General features: G+C 42.3%; 1 protein-coding gene and 1 long non-coding RNA gene across 2 annotated transcripts in view; one reads left to right on the forward strand and one right to left on the reverse strand.

The window, feature by feature from the left end:
- Positions 1-17,146, forward strand: part of LOC121872581 (ionotropic receptor 93a-like) — a 61,805-nt gene that overhangs the window by 25,249 nt on the left and 19,410 nt on the right. The gene's annotated exons all lie outside the window — the stretch shown is intronic.
- Positions 2,925-6,736, reverse strand: LOC121872582. Its single transcript, XR_006090123.1, has 4 exons — positions 6,699-6,736; positions 5,645-5,747; positions 5,129-5,250; positions 2,925-2,967 (listed from the first exon to the last, which is right to left on the reverse strand). It is a non-coding gene; the product is annotated as an uncharacterized LOC121872582 (long non-coding RNA).

The raw sequence follows: 17,146 nt of genomic DNA on the forward strand, positions 1-17,146 counted from the left end.
TGTAAACTTCAAGGGCTATTTAGGGATTACTTGAAGAACTTAGGAGGGAAGAGTGAACGGCCCTCTCTTACGACGAGGCCGCGTTGTGGTGTCCAGGAGGCAACTCCCACCATCTGAGCTCCCTCTTGGGTGTATGGCAGGTGGGTGTACACGCTGACCCTGTCCATGGTGGAGGTAAACATTATAATACTACTCAGGAAGTGTGCATGTTGATTTTTCTCAGTAAAATGATCATCAGTATATGAAGATGCTTGACCTGTGTGGTGACTATAAGATGGTCTCATTATATATTGTTCTAACGACATTATAATATTATTACCTACGCAGAGTTAGTGACTAAAGGAAAGAACCATGTATTACCGGGTGTGGCGCCAATTTTATACTAGGAGGCTGGCCATGAGTTGTTTATATATACTGTATTACCTGAGGTTGGGTGGTGTGTCGTCCAGGTAGAGCAGGATGGTGTTCATTGAGTATATTACCTGAGGTTGGGTGGTGAGTCGTCCAGGTTGAACAAGATGGTGTTCATCATGGAGAAGGTCCAGTGGGAGGACAGGAGGGAGTGGAGTTTTGGGAGTGGGAGGCTGGTGACCACCATCAGCTTGGTAGCCCACACCAGGAGGCGGCCCTTGAGAGACCACTCGGCGAAGGTGGCGAGGAAGACCGGGTCGTGACTCACCACCACCACCAGCACACACCGAGACCCCATCCTCACCTGCGACACATTGTACACTGTTAACTCGTAGCGTTAACTTCCGTATGGTTATTTAGATATTCAGTACCTCACTGTCAAACCAGTTATAATTAAATGACGGATGACCTGAATATGTTTTAGTCTTAATTATATTAAGTGTAGTCAAGGCTAACATAGTCAGTAAAAATATGTTTTCATTTAACAACATTATGGAAATTTTATAACAATTAGCTATATATTTTCAAAGACGTCTTTATTTAAAGAGAACTTTCTTGCAGCCCAGAATTGGTGTGAAGATGGTTGGTCACGAACAGAAGTACCGTTCCGTAGGTAGGAAGTTCAGTTGCCAGACTCTCTTGTGCTGTCAGGAATCAGCTAAATAAATCTGGTTTATTCCACAGACTGATCAAGCGGATCTCTGACAGAACGAGCGCCATATATGGATCAGTTGGAGGTCTGGTTTAGCTGAGAGAAGGACGAGCCAGTTATGTCTATTAAAAGTGTTTTGAGTAGTTTGCTTATAGAAGTTAGTGGAATAGGTAGGAGAGTGACCAACTTGTGGATCGAAGGGGTAAATTGAAGTCCCTGTAGAATGATTTACCTATGGAACCTGGTAGAGCAGATGGAGGGTGGAGCTAGTGGGAAAGTGACCTACCTGTCGAGCCTGGTGGAGCAGGTGGGAGAGTGACCTACCTCTCGAGCCGGGTGGAGCAGGTGGGAGAGTGACCTACCTCTCGAGCCGGGTGGAGCAGGTGGGAGGATGGCCTACTTGTCGAGCCTGGTCGAGCAGGTGAGACTGGCCTACCTCGAGGCCGGGTAGAGCAGGTGGCAGAGTGACCTACATCTCGAGGTTGGGTAGACCCGGTGGGAGAGGTGGCCTACGTGTCGAGCCGGGTAGAGCAGGTGGCAGAACTACATCTCGGGCCTGGTGGAGCAGGTGGGAGAGTGGCCTCGTGTCGAGCGGGTGGAGCAGGTGGCAGTGACCTACATCTCGAGGCTTGGTGGAGCAGGTGGGAGGTGGCCTGCGTGTCAGGCCGGGTAGAGGCAGGTGGCAGTGACCTACATCTCGGGCCTGGTGGAGCAGGTGGGGAGGTGGCCTACGTTTTCAGGCCTGGTGGAGGCAGGTGGGAGAATGACCTACATCTCGAGCCTGGTGGAGCAGGTGGGAGAGTGGCCTACGTTTGAACCTAGTGGGGCAGGTGGGAAGTGACCTACCTGTCAGGCTTGGTGGAGCAGGTGGGAGAGTGACCTACCTGTGGGGTCTGGTGGAGCAGGTGGGAGTGACCTACATCTCGGCCTGGTGGAGCAGGTGGGAGGTGGCCTACCTGTGAGTCTGGTGGGTGTGGGTGACCTACATATCGGGCCTGGTGGAGCAGGTGGGAGGTGACCTACCTGTCAGTCTGGTGGAGCAGGTGGAGTGACCTACATCTCGATGCTGGTGGAGCAGGTGGGAAGTGGCCTACCTGTCGAGTCTGGTGGAGCAGGTGGGTGACCCATCTCAGGCCTGGTGGAGCAGGTGGGAGGTGGCCTACCTGTCAGCCTGGTGGAGCAGGTGGGAGGCCTACCTGTCGGCCTGGTGGAGCAGGTGGAGGAATGACCTACATCTAGAGCCTGGTGGAGCAGGTGGGAGGTGGCCTACCTGTCGAGCCTGGTGGAGCAGGTGGGAGAGTGGCCTGCCTGTCGGCCTGGTGGGCAGGTGGGAGTGACCACCATCTCGAGCCTGGTGGAGCAGGTGGGGAGTGACCTACATCTCGAGCCTGGTGGAGCAGGTGGGAGGTGGCCTACCTGTCAGGCCTGGTGGAGCAGGTGGGAGGTGGCCTACCTGTCAGGCCTGGTGGAGCAGGTGGGAGAGTGACCTACATCTCGAGCCTGGTGGAGCAGGTGGGAGGTGACCTACATCTCGAGTCTGGTGGAGCAGGTGGAGGTGGCCTACCTTGTGCCTGGTGAAGCAGGTGGGAGGTGGCCTACATCTCGAGCCTGGTGGAGCAGGTGGGAGAATGACCTCCATCTAGAGCCTGGTGGGCAGGTGGGAGAGTGGCCTACCTGTCAGGCCTGGTGGAGCAGGTGGGAGAGTGGCCTACATCTCGAGCCTGGTGGAGCAGGTGGGAGAATGACTACATCTAGAGCCTGGTGGAGCAGGTGGGAGAGTGGCCTACCTGTCAGGCCTGGTGGAGCAGGTGGGAGAGCAGCACCAGGGTCTCGTTGGCGTCCTGGTCGTCCACCACCACCAGAACACCCCCACACCCAGGGCTCCCTCGTACTACACTCTCCTCCTGAGATAGTGTAGGAAGTCTTAACCACATGATAAATGTAATACAAAAGACGTAAACCAGATAAACACAGTTATATCTAGATATAACAAAATAATTTATTCCGTAGAACCTTGTATTTTGTTAGATCTGTAAAATCAAACTATTTCTGAAGATACACGTTCGCTACAAAAGGATGTTTTATAGTGTTGACTGGTGAAGAAACGCTTTTGAAACCAGAAAAAAAAATCATACATAAAAATTAGTATTTTAGCATAAGAACATACAGCAGGTGGAGGCTACATAAACAATACAGCTGGTGGAGGCTACATAAGACCATATAGCCAGTGGAGGATACTTAAGAACATATAGCAGGTGGAGGCAACATAATAACATACACCAGGTGGAGGGTACATGAGAACATACAGCAGGTGGAGGCTACATAACATACAGCAGATGGAGGCTACATGACATACAGCAGGTGGAGGCTACATTAGAACATACAGCAGGTGGGGGCTACATTAGAACATACGATAGTAATCTCTATGCCAGCAACTCAGACCTCCATTCCTTGATGAGAACTATGAACACCGAATTAACTAAAGTCGGGACCTGGGTAATACGTAATAAACTGACCCTAAATCTTGGAAACCCACAACATGATCTTTCACAGAAGAAAAAACTTACCTCCAGATTTGAACCCCCTGTACCTTGGTAATATAGTCCTCAAACGTGAACAAAATACTAAATTCCTCGGAGTTATTTTTGATGAGAAACTTAACTGGAGAAACCACATACAAGCCATACACAGTAAAATCAATAAACATTGCGGTATCATGTATCACACTCGACAGTCACTCACTCTCACAGCAATAAGAAATTTATCATGATCTTGTTTACCAACACCTGATACACTGTCACACACTATGGGGGCCTCTGGCTCTTCATCTCTGGTTACTGCTCAAAGAGTTGTACGGACAATGACCTACTTGAAAAAAACAGATCTCACTAACGAAAATTTGCTATATTAAATTTTTAAAATTCGAATATTAACACTTACTGCTGTGCCTCTTTGTTTACAAATCTATCAATCATTTGCTTGACAATAATTACTTCCAGCTCCGGAATAATCAGAGATACAACAAGCACCCAGAGCTACTAAGACCACCCCCAAGCGCTCCTCCTCTCAGTCCCAGACCTCCATAAAATATCATGGTGTGAAGGTATGGAACAACTTACCCCACCCATCCGAGCAAAGACTACGCTCCTTCCTTTAAATCATCTCTAAAAAATATCTATTGTCGAAGTATTAATATTTCTTAACACTTACTATATTTACAGTACCTGCTTTTATTGTACCACCAAATCCGTTTTATCGGAAAATATCATGTAAATAAATAGGAATTACCATTGAATACACATAATACTAGACATAATCCTCAAGCTCTGTCCTCTTGTTCAACCTTATTACTACAACAGGTTGTACTGCTCCCCCATTATACTTATGTTTTAAATTCCACTCTAATTTATATGTATATGTGTGTGTATGTGTGTGTATATGTGTATATATATGTATGTATGTATGTATATATGTATATTTATATATATATATATATATATATATATATATATATATATATATATGTATATGTATATATGTGTATATATGTATAGGTATGTGTATATGAATAAATAAAAAAAATAAAAAAATAAAAATAATAAATAATAAAATTAATAAATATTGAAGTGATAACCGTGGAAACACTATGAGATGTACTTATTACTACCATGCTATTGTACTATTCCAGATGATACTAAATGTTTCATAATACTTCTTTGAGATAAATGTATAGTATATATCAGGTGCCTCAAAGAGAGCTCAAGTTCTCAACTGGCTCAGCCATGTTAAATTATATTATCCCTCTGTATCTGTATTTTTCTGGCTAAATAAACTGTTACAATTCAATTCAATTCAATTCAATTCAGCAGGTGGAGACTATATCAGAACATACAGCAGGTGGAGGCTAGATAAGAACATACAGCAGGTGGAGGCTACATTAGAACATACAGCAGGTGGAGGCTACATTAAGACATACAGTAGGTGGAGGCTACATTAGGACATACAGCAGGTGGAGGCTACATTAGAACATACAGTAGGTGGAGGCTACATAACAACAAACATCACCTTGAGGATGGTGGAGGGTGAGGTGGTGCCATCTGTCAGGAGGATCAGGGAGCAGGTGGGCCGAGACACCGCCTCCAGCACGGCGCCCACAGCACCACCAGCGACTGACAACTCTCCTGCCACTAACTCAAACGGGTTGATTAAAACTCATTTATTTCATTGATTCTCCCTAAGATCGCAACTGATTTTGTTAAATAATACTGTGGGTAGATATCTAAATTCTGGCTAGATTGATTCTGCGTCGTATTTTTTTTATTGGGATCTTATCCAGTATTTATATATATATATATATATATATATATATATATATAATATATATATATATATATATATATATATATATATATATATATATATATATATATACATAATATAGAAATTCGCTTGTGAAGAAATAAGTCAAATTCAATATGACAATACGAGTACATACGAGTTTGATCCATATACTGTACAAGTGCCTGATATCCTGGTACAGTATAAGGTTGTTTATCAAACTCCGGTCATTACGTATGGTACCTGAGTGTGGAGGCAGCGGGAGGACGGTGTCGACGGCGAGGCTCACCATCATCAGTATTATTTTCCCTGTGTTGATGTTGCTCAAGTTGTCACCGAGCATTATCTGGAATCACACAGACACACAGTAGGTCAGTGGTGGCCATTCTGTCTCTCTGACCGTGGGCCAGGTTCAGTATATGCCGGTGGAGATCTGGGATGTCATTATATATATATATATATATATATATATATATATATATATATATATATATATATATATATATATATATATATATATATATATATATATATATATATATATATTCCAGTTTCTCAATTGTGATGTGTACATTATATATCTCTTGCAGTTTTCATTATATAAGTAAAAGTCATTTTCCTTAAACTGCTCATCTATACAATACTAATGTTTTGTACGTCATCTTCATATGACCATCTTCTACTTCATTCCATTATTCATGTTCACCTTAACAGGGTTGATCTTTAACTGGAGTTCAGGAAATTATTTTTTCTCATTTCTGAGCAACATATGTACATCGTCTCTCTCTTGTAATGGTTATGAGTGTAAGATAACCTGAGGGCAGAAGTGGGACAGCGTCTTTATGAACGCACCACAATACAGCATTGAGACAAGAATATATGTGGGATGACGCAACACATAGTCACGTATATACATGGCAAGGCAGTGGTGGATATCATGGCACAACACAGCAATCACTCAAGGCATAGCACAACAATCACTTAGGAATAAACATTGCACGACGAAGCAGCCAGTCACTCTAGTGTGCTAAGAGTTACACCAATCGGTTAGATAGAAATATAACATGACATATCAGTCAGGTGTGCTAAACGCCTCAACACTCAAGTCACTTGAGTACCCAACATGATGCAGAAATCAGTCGGTTTTGTGTGAACCGTGCAAGACAAGTGTCCCCCATAAAGGAAACACTCTAACTCCGACAACCACATTTACTAACACTTACACTAACCTCGCACTCAAAACCACTGTAAACACCACTGTACAATAATAATAGCTAAAATGAGGAACAGGACTTACGCTTGTGGAATTGTTGAGTCACCTGCACCACGACCCGCTCCTTACTGTCTCATACACTCATGCTACACTCTTATTTATGTGGCGTAACCAGCACACACACACGGATGACTTCCTCATTGATTGTGTTGCCACCGCGATCCGTTTCTTTCGACAAAATATTATGTCCCTGTAATTTATTATATCTTATCCTGCCAAAGACAACGCTTGGGTGAAGCGCTGTGTGACTGACGTTGCTGCGGGTAATCACAACTTATCGGTGGTATTTGCTGTTATGATGTAATAATGTACTTTAAATATAAAGATTATCTTAAGTGTAAATCAAACTTTAGATACGAAACAAATATTAAATGTAATACAAATTTCTTACAAAAGCAGTTATGACAGTATATGTATATGAAAAATAAATTGATCATAAAAATAATAATCTGGTCAACAATAAATATAACCTAACCTTTAAGTAATTGCGTATGGCACATACGCCACTTTATATACCTGTTAATATTATACTTGGTGGAAGTTTATGAAAATTCACACTAATATAAGAAAAAATTTTGTTTTACTTAGATAATTATTTATATTCCGATAAGTTTCTGGGAGTAATTGAAATCACCATTTTCATATAAAGAATTATTAAATTTATTGAAAATAATAATAAAATTTCAACATGTATGTAATAAGGGAAATTACTATACATCACTTTACAAAATATAGCATTATACAAAATATGTTCGAGATTAACAACAAAGTCTTAATAATTAATTAAAGAAATTATTTTTAATTTTTTGTGCACAAATAAACACTCACTTATAACATGCATAGTGTCTCACTTATTGACTTTAAAACAAATATACAATGGAATGACAAAATTACACAATACATTTGGAAATTTGCTGGTTATGATAAATTAAATTTATGAAATTAAAAATTGTTCGAATGGCTAAAGAAAATTCAATCGTTAAATATTTCGTAGAGACCATACAGGGAGTTTTATATTGACTCTTATAGAAGCAGATAGAGCAAAAAGTAAAACAAATAAAAAATACATTATAACAGGAATAATTTACTCTATATGGTTTCTGTCGAGACCACTAATACCGAAACCTTTAGAATTAGAGACAGATCGAGGGCGAGACCATTCGCAATTTTGGCACTTAGGGACATCTGAAATTACCCTCCAATATAGTTTTGGGTGATTAAACTTCAAATTAGGACACCCTGTGGGTGCAATTTTCAGGTGGCTACTAAGGTCCACTTTTACCTTTAATTATCCCGACATAGCCTCAGGCAAACTAGCCATATATAAATAGTCAAGACAAGTGACGCTGCTCATCTTTTTCCTGTTATAGAAACAGTGGTTTAGCCGGAATCCATCGTTCACAGCGATGAAAGGAGCAGATACATTTTTTGGTAGCCAAATACTTTATTAAATTATAGTCCATAAATTCCCGTAGTATCTAAGTGTGAAAAACGTATCTATGAAATAAACCTGGAATATTTTTAAAGTTAGAAGTACAGTATAAAGTTTCTAGAAATGCACTGAAAACTGGCTTTGTTAGTATTGCCTACGACACATAGCGAATGGAAAATTATGACTAATTATTTTCAGTAATCAGTTATCTTTCATTTGTTCATATTACAATATAATTTTAAGTGAATAAGATTAAAACAACTTGAGTGTTATTGATAATTTTCCTTTGGTGTCGCAAAAGCTATACAGCGAGGAGTTCCACGAAGAAGGAGACTCCAGCCAAGCCGAGGCCCAGGAGCAGCAGCATAAAGGCTCCCTGCAGGTGTGTGATGGTGAGGGACCTCAGGCTGCTGTCTGACTCTGTCTCTTTTTCTGTCTCCTGTTGCTTGTACCTCTTGCGACTCTCCATCTGAGCTTGACGCAACAGGTCGTCGTTCCATCTCTCGTACAGTCCAGCCTGTGGAGCACATGACATGTGAACACCTACACTGGTCCCACACCACGATGGACTGACTGGCCTGATACACGTAGTCAGTCTGCTATCATCCAAAACCTTTTTGTGGATACTTATGCGTCATAAATCTCAAGAGTTGTTACTCTTTGGTCAATAAATACCATTCCCACCAACTTGCTTACTCAAGGTAAAGTTGACTTTATCATTTCCACATGAAAAGATAATCGTGTTGTGTTTTTGTAAGTTGTTTGACAATTAGCATAGCACGTTGGTATGTTGAGCTATATTTTCCATTTTATGGAAAATAAATTACCTTCTAATTCAAGACGATATTCTTTACGGGTTAGGTTACTGACCTCAATGACGGCCATGAGGCAGCGGTCCAGGACAGGTCTAAAGGGAGCGTCATGTGGGATGGGCCAGGCCGCCATGCCAGGACTGATGCTCTCCTGGCCGAGGTATAACTTGGGGGTTCCGTCCGCCCCAATGAATCTCTCCGCTATCTTTAGTTGCTGGTAGCGTCCTGCGTCGAGGTGAGCTTGTCTGCCATAACCCCAGATAATATTAAATTGTTGGCAAAAATGATTGATGGTGTTTGTGTAAAAGCTGAGCTATAGATTAACTGTGAATGTGATCGAACATCTGGAGAGTTAAGAGCAAATATAGTGTCTTGGCTAAGAGACTTACTATCTTACAGGCTTACAGTCGAGTCAACCTACTTTTTTCACGGAACTTTTTGGGTATTATTGTAAAGTGCTGGTGTATTGAAGTGAGAATTTGTAAGGTTTCCCAGAAAACTCTAATCTCCCTACTAAAAACAGTGACTTACTTTTTGTCAACCGCCTGTTGTTGTCCGACATTTACTGATGGAACGATGTGCATCAGTTGGCCCAGTCTCTTGAACAACTGTGAATTTGACTTGCTGAAAAAATTTTTGAACTCTATTCCATACGGTTGCATCGTTATCCTGTGTTTAAAGGTAGAGAATATACAATATATATTTTGTGAGAGCTAAATTATTTTGATATTAAAGAATATTTCCTTATGTAGAGTAAGTCCATTACATATACTATTCAGGTATGTACTAAGACACGTGAACACTACCTATCTGCAGTATTGATAAGGTCCTGCATTGTCTCGGCACGGGGTGGGTACTTGGGCAGCGTGAGGAAGGCGGTGAGGTTGCCACGATAGGCAGACCCGAATATGAGGGCGAACATCAGCCACGAAGCCACCAGTACACGGCTGGAGATGACTGTGGGCAGCCGTCGTGGCAAGTTCTGTCCTAACAGCATCCCTGTAACATCCTGCACCACCGTTCCTGTGGCTACCCTATCCCCACCATCCCTCCATTCACCAACACGAATAATCTGCAATAATAACAAGTTTCAGTATTAACAACAATTTATCCTCGTATTTACTTCATTTCGAGTTATTTGGTCCTCAGTAACTGCCAGTTTAGCTCCCTGTCATTTATTGGTCTTTTGATGTATACCAGATTGCACTGTTGACCTCTGGTGTAGTGCATAGCATTGTTGCCTGGCAATTAAGAGTAGTGAGGTGTTATTTTTGTCTTTTTTCTACATTTGCCTTTTTCTTCGCCGTTCATGGCAAAGGAAAATGGTTAACCAGTGCGGTTGGGGAACTGTCTGGTCTTCCCGGGCTATCCCTTTACAATGACCTACACTATGTGATTGTTATGATTTCTACAGCCCCTCCCTCTTAAATTCTCGCCCAGCTGTCCCCTGAAGACGAGGTACTGTACATCTGTTTCTTGAGGAAGTGTCTAGGTGAAGTGGCATTCTGGATTATCCAATTAGTAAAATTAGTTTCTAAATTCATGTGTTATGATAATGAAAATTTCATCTCCGAATTTTTTTGCAATCAATATGTAAAGTAATTTTACAATTCTTATTTTACATCGCCTCGTTTTGAATGCCAGAAAACGATGTAACGAAATACTGTAGGTATTTTGCACATACTATCGTACGTTTATAAGATATAATGTACATCATACTATGTTGCAGTGAAGCGTAAATTTTCTTAAAGGACAAATTAATTCTGTGTTACAGGACACAGTAATACAGAATTAAAATTTGTGTTATATATTAGCATTACGTAACTCACCAGCAGCAGGACCACAGGGGTGAGCAGCAGCGCCAGCAGGACGGCCGCCCACACCAGGTCAGTGAGAGGGTAGTAGAGCGACTGCCACTGTGGCTTGATACCCGGTTGGGCCATACTGAAGAAAAGGGACTCGTACTCGTACACCCATGAGTAGTCGTAGCGTTCAAGACGTCCAGGTAACACGTTGTGGAGCACAGTGGCCATGAAGGACACTCGTTCCTCTACACGCTGTGTAACCTGCAGCCATAATATTGTTAATGATACCATAGACCAGCATCTATGTATTAGGGTTGTACACTGAGTTTTGGTGTGTTTTATTAGATATCATGTGTTATGAGGATCTGGATGTGGTGAAATGTGAGACAAGTGTCATACAGTCTAGGCGTGAGTGTACAAAAGGAGGTTATAGCATTGCGTAGGATAGGTTGGTCTGAATGAGTGGTGCGGATGATGGCTGAGGTTGCGGGTGTTGTATTGCGTGGATATGGCAAGTTTCAGTGTGGCAGGTAATAACGTGCCGGTTTAACAGCCTTCTCTTGCTCACCTCTGCCCACGAGGTGGTGGGCACGACGTTGATAGTAAAGTTGAGGGAGTCCGCAATTGATTTTAACAAGAAGTAGTCGGTGCCAGAGTACTGTTTAATGCCATCAGGTCCCTCCAGTTCGTCCCAGTATGGTGGGAAACGCAGGGCAGTCACGTTGACCTCGGCACCATAGAAGCTGAGGGTAATATCGTTCTCGTTTATATGTTAACTACTTGAAAGCGTCACCACTCCTTAAAACTATAACGAAACAACATTTTGCTCGTAACAAAGATATATTGATAAACTGTACATCGCATACTCGACAGTGTGTGAGCTATGAGAACCCGGGTTGTGAATAGTAACTCCTAGACTTTGTGCTTCTCTAAGATTATACCAGTAGCAGCTGCCCTGACCTACATCATCTAACTCAAGCTTGGGATAGTCAGTAATCCGTCCGTAACAAAATTAATTTTTACCGATTAATTTTGGATAGTCATCAAGGGCATCATTATTCTCAGGTGAAGAAAGACAACCTTGGAATTCTATCTATATGTGATATGATTTATTTGTATATTATTAACTGCCAATAAAAATCTTAAAATTTCAAGAGCTATTGTGATTAAGCTGTAGTTATATGTGTACAGTATATAGTTCAACTTCAAGGGTTGTTATTACAAGATTACTTTGAGAACTTAGGAGGGAAGAGTGAACGGCCCTCTCTTACGACAAGGCCGCGTTTTGGTGTCCAGGAAGCAACTTCCACCACCTGAGCACCCTCTGGGGTGTATGGCAGGTGGGTGTACACGCTGACCCTGTCCATGGTGGAGGTAAACATTATAATACTACTCAGGAAGTGTGCATGATGATTTTTCTTAGTAAAATGATCATCAGTATATGAAGATGCTTGACCTGTGTGGTGACTATTAGATGGTTTTTTTAGATATTGTTCTAACGACATTATAATATTATTACCTACACAAAGTTAGTGACTAAAGGAAAGAACCGTGTATTACCGGGTGTGGCGCCAATTTTATACAAGGAGGCTGGCCATGAGTTGTTTATATATACTGTATTACCTGAGGTTGGGTGGTGTGTCGTCTAGGTTGAGCAAGATGGTGTTCATCATGGAGAAGGTCCAGTGGGAGGACAGGAGGGAGTGGAGCTGTGGGAGTGGGAGGCTGGTGACCACCAGCAGCTTGGTGGCCCACACCAGGAGGCGACCCTTGAGGGACCACTCGGCGAAGGTGGCGAGGAAGACCGGGTCGTGACTCACCACCACCACCCGCACACTCCGAGACCCCATCCTCACCTGTGACACATTGTACACTGTTAACTCGTGGCGTTAACTTCCGCATGGTTATTTAGATATACAGTACCTCACTGTCAAACCAGTTATAATAGAATGACGGATGACCTGAATATGTTTTAGTCTTAATATATATGGAAATGTTTTTTTTTTCCAAGACGTCTTCATTTAAAGAGAACTTTCTTGCAGGCCAGAATTGGTGCAAAGATGGTTGGTCACAGACACAGAAGTACCGTCCCGTAGATGGTGTTCATTTGCCAGAGACTTTCATGCTGTCAGGAATCAGCTAAATAAATCTGGTTTATTCCACAGACTGATTCAGAGGATCTCTGACAGAACGAGCTCCATATATGGATTGGGGCTGAGGTCTGGCTTAACTGAGAGAAAGATGAGCCATGTTATTTCTTTAGAGTGTGTTGAGTGGTTTGCTTATAGAGGTTAGTGGAATAGGTAGGAGAGTGACCAACTTGAGGATCCAGAGGGTAAAGTGAAGTCCCTGTAGAATAATCTACCTATGGAACCTGGTGGAGCAGGTGGGGGGTGACCTACCTCCCGACCCTAGTGGAGCTGGTGGGATGGTGACCTACCTGTAGAGCCTGGTGGACCAGGTGGGAGAGTGACCTAGACTTACCTGTTGACCTTGGTGACGCTGGTGGGAGAGTGGCCTACCTCTCGTGTCAGGGTTCCAGGTGGGAGAGTGGTCTATCCTCTCGAGCCTGGTTGGCCAGGTGGGGAGTGGCTCACCTCTCGTGTCAGGTGGACCCTCACAGGTGGGAGAGTGACCTACCCGTCGAAACCGGGGCAGGTGGGAGAGTGGCCTACCTCTCGGAGTCAGGTGGGCTAGGTGGGAGAGTGGCCTACCTCTCGACCCTGCGCAGCAGGTGGCTGAGAGACCTACATATCGCGCCTGGTGGAGCAGGTGGTAGAGCACCTACCTTCAAGCCTGGGGAGAAGGTAAGAGAGCCTGGGCCTGTCGAGTCTGTTGAAGCAGGTGGAGAGTGGCATACCTGTCGAGCCTGGTGGAGCAGGTGGGAGAGTGGCCTACCCGTCGAGCCTGGTGGAGCAGGTGGGAGAGCAGCATCAGGGTCTCGTTAGCGTCCTGGTTGTCCACCACCACCCGAACACCCCCACACCCAGGGAATTCTCTGTACTACACACTCCTCCTGAGATAGTGAAGGAAGTCTTACCATGATAAATATAATAAAAAAAAGACGTAAACCAGATAAACATACAGTAGTTATATCTACATATAACAAAATAATTTATTCTGTAGAACCTTGTTTGTTTTTTTTAGATTTGTAGAATCAAACTATTCCAGAAGATACACGTTCACTACAAAAGGATGTTTTATAGTACTGACAGGTGAAGAAACGCATTTGAAACCAGAAAAAAAACACACATAAGAGTTACATATTTTTATATGAGAACATACTTCCACAAGTGGAGGCTATTTAAGAATATACACCAGGTGGAGGGTATATACAGTATGAACATATAACAGGTGAAGACAAGAACATACATAAGAACATATAGGTGGAGGCTACATAGAACATAAGAAGGCTACATAAGAACATGAGTTGGAGGTTAATAAGAACATACATGGTGGAGCATAAATACATACAGCAGGTGGAGGCTTAGAGAAGGCTACATAGAACATACAGCAGTTGACATATTATAGGTGGAGGCTACTTAAGCATACAGCAGGTGGAGGCTACATAGAACATACAACAAGTGGAGGCTACTTATAACATACAGCAGGTGGAGGCTACATAGCAAGCATACAGCAGGTGGAGGCTACATGGGGCTACACATACAGCAGGTGGAGGCTACACATACAACAGGTGGAGGCATACGCAGGTGGAGGCTACATAAGACATACAACAGGTTGAGGCTACTTAAGACATACAGCAGGTGGAGCTACATACATACAACAAGTGAGCTACATGGAACATACAGCAGGTGGAGGCTACATAAGAACATACAGCAGGTGAGGCTACAGACATACAGAGTGAATACATTACTAGACAGGTGGATACAGCAGGTGAGCAGGTGGAGCTACACATATACAACATACAGCACAGAGTGGAGGCATAGGCTTAAGCAACATACAGGTGGAGGCTACATAAGGTGGGAGCAGGTGGAGGCAACATACAACACAGGGGTGGAGAGGCGACAGGTGGAAGTATAACATACAGCAACTACACCTCACATACATGGTGGGGAGGCAACATACAGCAGGTGGAGGCTACATAAGAACATACAGCAGGTGGAGGCTAACATGTAGCAACATAGCAGGTGGAGGCTACATAAGCAACACATACAGCAGGTGGAGGCTACATAACATACAGCAGTGACATAACATACAGCAATGGAGGCTACAGAACAACATACAGCAGGTGGAGGCTACTTAAGCAAGGCTACAACATACAGCAGGTGGAGGCTACATAAGCACTACATACAGCAGTGGGCTAGGTGGAGAACATGTATAACATACAACACATAACACAGCAGGTGGAGGCTGGGAGCAGGTGGATGGTGGAGGTGTGGGTGGGCTGCTATCTACAGCAATCTACATAACTGCAGGTGGAGGCTACATACAGCAGAGGGAGGCTACATAACATACAGGTGGGTGCCAGAGACAGGTCCGCACTCCAGCACGGCGCCCAGCACACCAGCGACTGACAACTCTCCTGCACTAACTCAAACGATCAGACTAATAAATTTTATTTCATTGATTCCATTGGATGCGTAAGTGATTTTATTAAATATTGTGGGTAGATATCTAAATTCTGGCCAGATTGACTCTGCATCGTAATTTTTTTTGTGGGATCTATCGGTATGTTTTTTATATGCATAATATAGAAATTCGTTGTGGAAACAAGTCAAATTCAATAATATGACAATACGAGTTCAATGATTTGGAATCCATTACTGTTACAAGTGCAGGATATCTGGTACAGTAGAGGTTGCAAACGGGCATCGTATGGTACCTGAGTGTGGAGGCAGTGGGAGGACGGTGTTGACGGGCTCACCATCATCAGTATTATTTTCCTGTGTTGATGTTACCAGCTGTCACCGAGCATTATCTGGAATCACACAGAACACACAATCAGTGGTGGCCATTCTGTCTCTCTCCCGTGTCAGTATAAGCCGGTACATATCATATATATATATATATATATATATATATATTTTCATATAAAAAATAATATCATTTTCATACAACTTATCTATACATACTATTGCAGCGATCATTATAATCAAGTAAGTCATTTTCTTAAACGCTCATCTATTCGTCATCTTCATACCATACTTCATTCCATTATTCATGTTCACCTTAACAGGGTTGATCTTTAACTGGCTGGGCTCAAAATTTTTTCAATTTTTCAGCAACATATGTACATCGTCTCTTTGTAATGGTTATGATGTAAGATAACCTGAGGGAGAAGAGGACAGCGCTTTGATGAACGCACCAAAATACAAGCATTGAGACAAGAATATGTGGGATGACGCAACACATAGTCACGTATATACATGGCAAGGCAGTGGTGGATATCATGGCACAACACAGCAATCACCAAGGCATAGCACAACAATCACTTGAATAAACATTGCACGACGAAGCAGCCAGTCACTCTAGTGTGCAAGGTTACACCAATCGGTTAGATAGACGTATAACGACATATCAGTCAGGTGTGCTAAACGCCGCAACACTCGATCAGTGGTACAACATGATGCAGAAATCAGTCGGTTTTGTGTAACCATGCGGGACAAGTGTCCCCATAAAGGACTCTATCCGACAACCACATTTACTAACATACTAACCTCGCACTCAAAACCACTGTAAAACACCACTGTACAATAATATCGCTAAAATGAGGAGCAGGACTTACGCTTATGGAGATGTGTGTTGAGTGACCTGCCACGACCCCTCTACTGTCTATACACTCATGCTACACTCTTATTTATGTGGCGTAACCACACACACACGGATGACTTCCTTGATTGTGTTGCCACCGCCGATCCGTTTCTTTCGACAAAATATTATGTCCCTGCAATTTATATATCTTATCCTGCTTGGGTGAAGCGCTGTTGTGTACTGACGTTGCTGCGGGTAATACAACTTGTCGGTGGTATTTGCTGTTATGATGTAATAATGTACTTTAAATATAAAGATTATCTTAAGTGTAAAACAAACTTTAAATATGAAACAAATGTTAAATGTAATTCAAATTACTTACAAAAGCAGTTATGACAGCATATGAAAAATAAATTGATCATAAAAATAATAATCTGGTCAACAATAAATATAACCTAACCTTTAAGTAATTGCGTATGCATACCACTTTATACCTGTTAATATTATACTTGGTGGAAGATTATGAAAATTCACAAATTTTAAGAAAATAACTTGATAATTGAAATCACATTTTATATAAAAGAATTTATTAAATTTATTGAAAATAATAATAAATTTCAACATGTATGTAATAAGGAAATTACTATACATCACTTTACAAAATATAGCATTATACAAAATATGTTCTAGATTAACAACAAAGTCTTAATA

This window comes from Homarus americanus, unplaced genomic scaffold (assembly GCF_018991925.1).
Source record: "Homarus americanus isolate GMGI-L3 unplaced genomic scaffold, GMGI_Hamer_2.0 scaffold39155, whole genome shotgun sequence".
NCBI lineage: Eukaryota > Metazoa > Arthropoda > Malacostraca > Decapoda > Nephropidae > Homarus > Homarus americanus.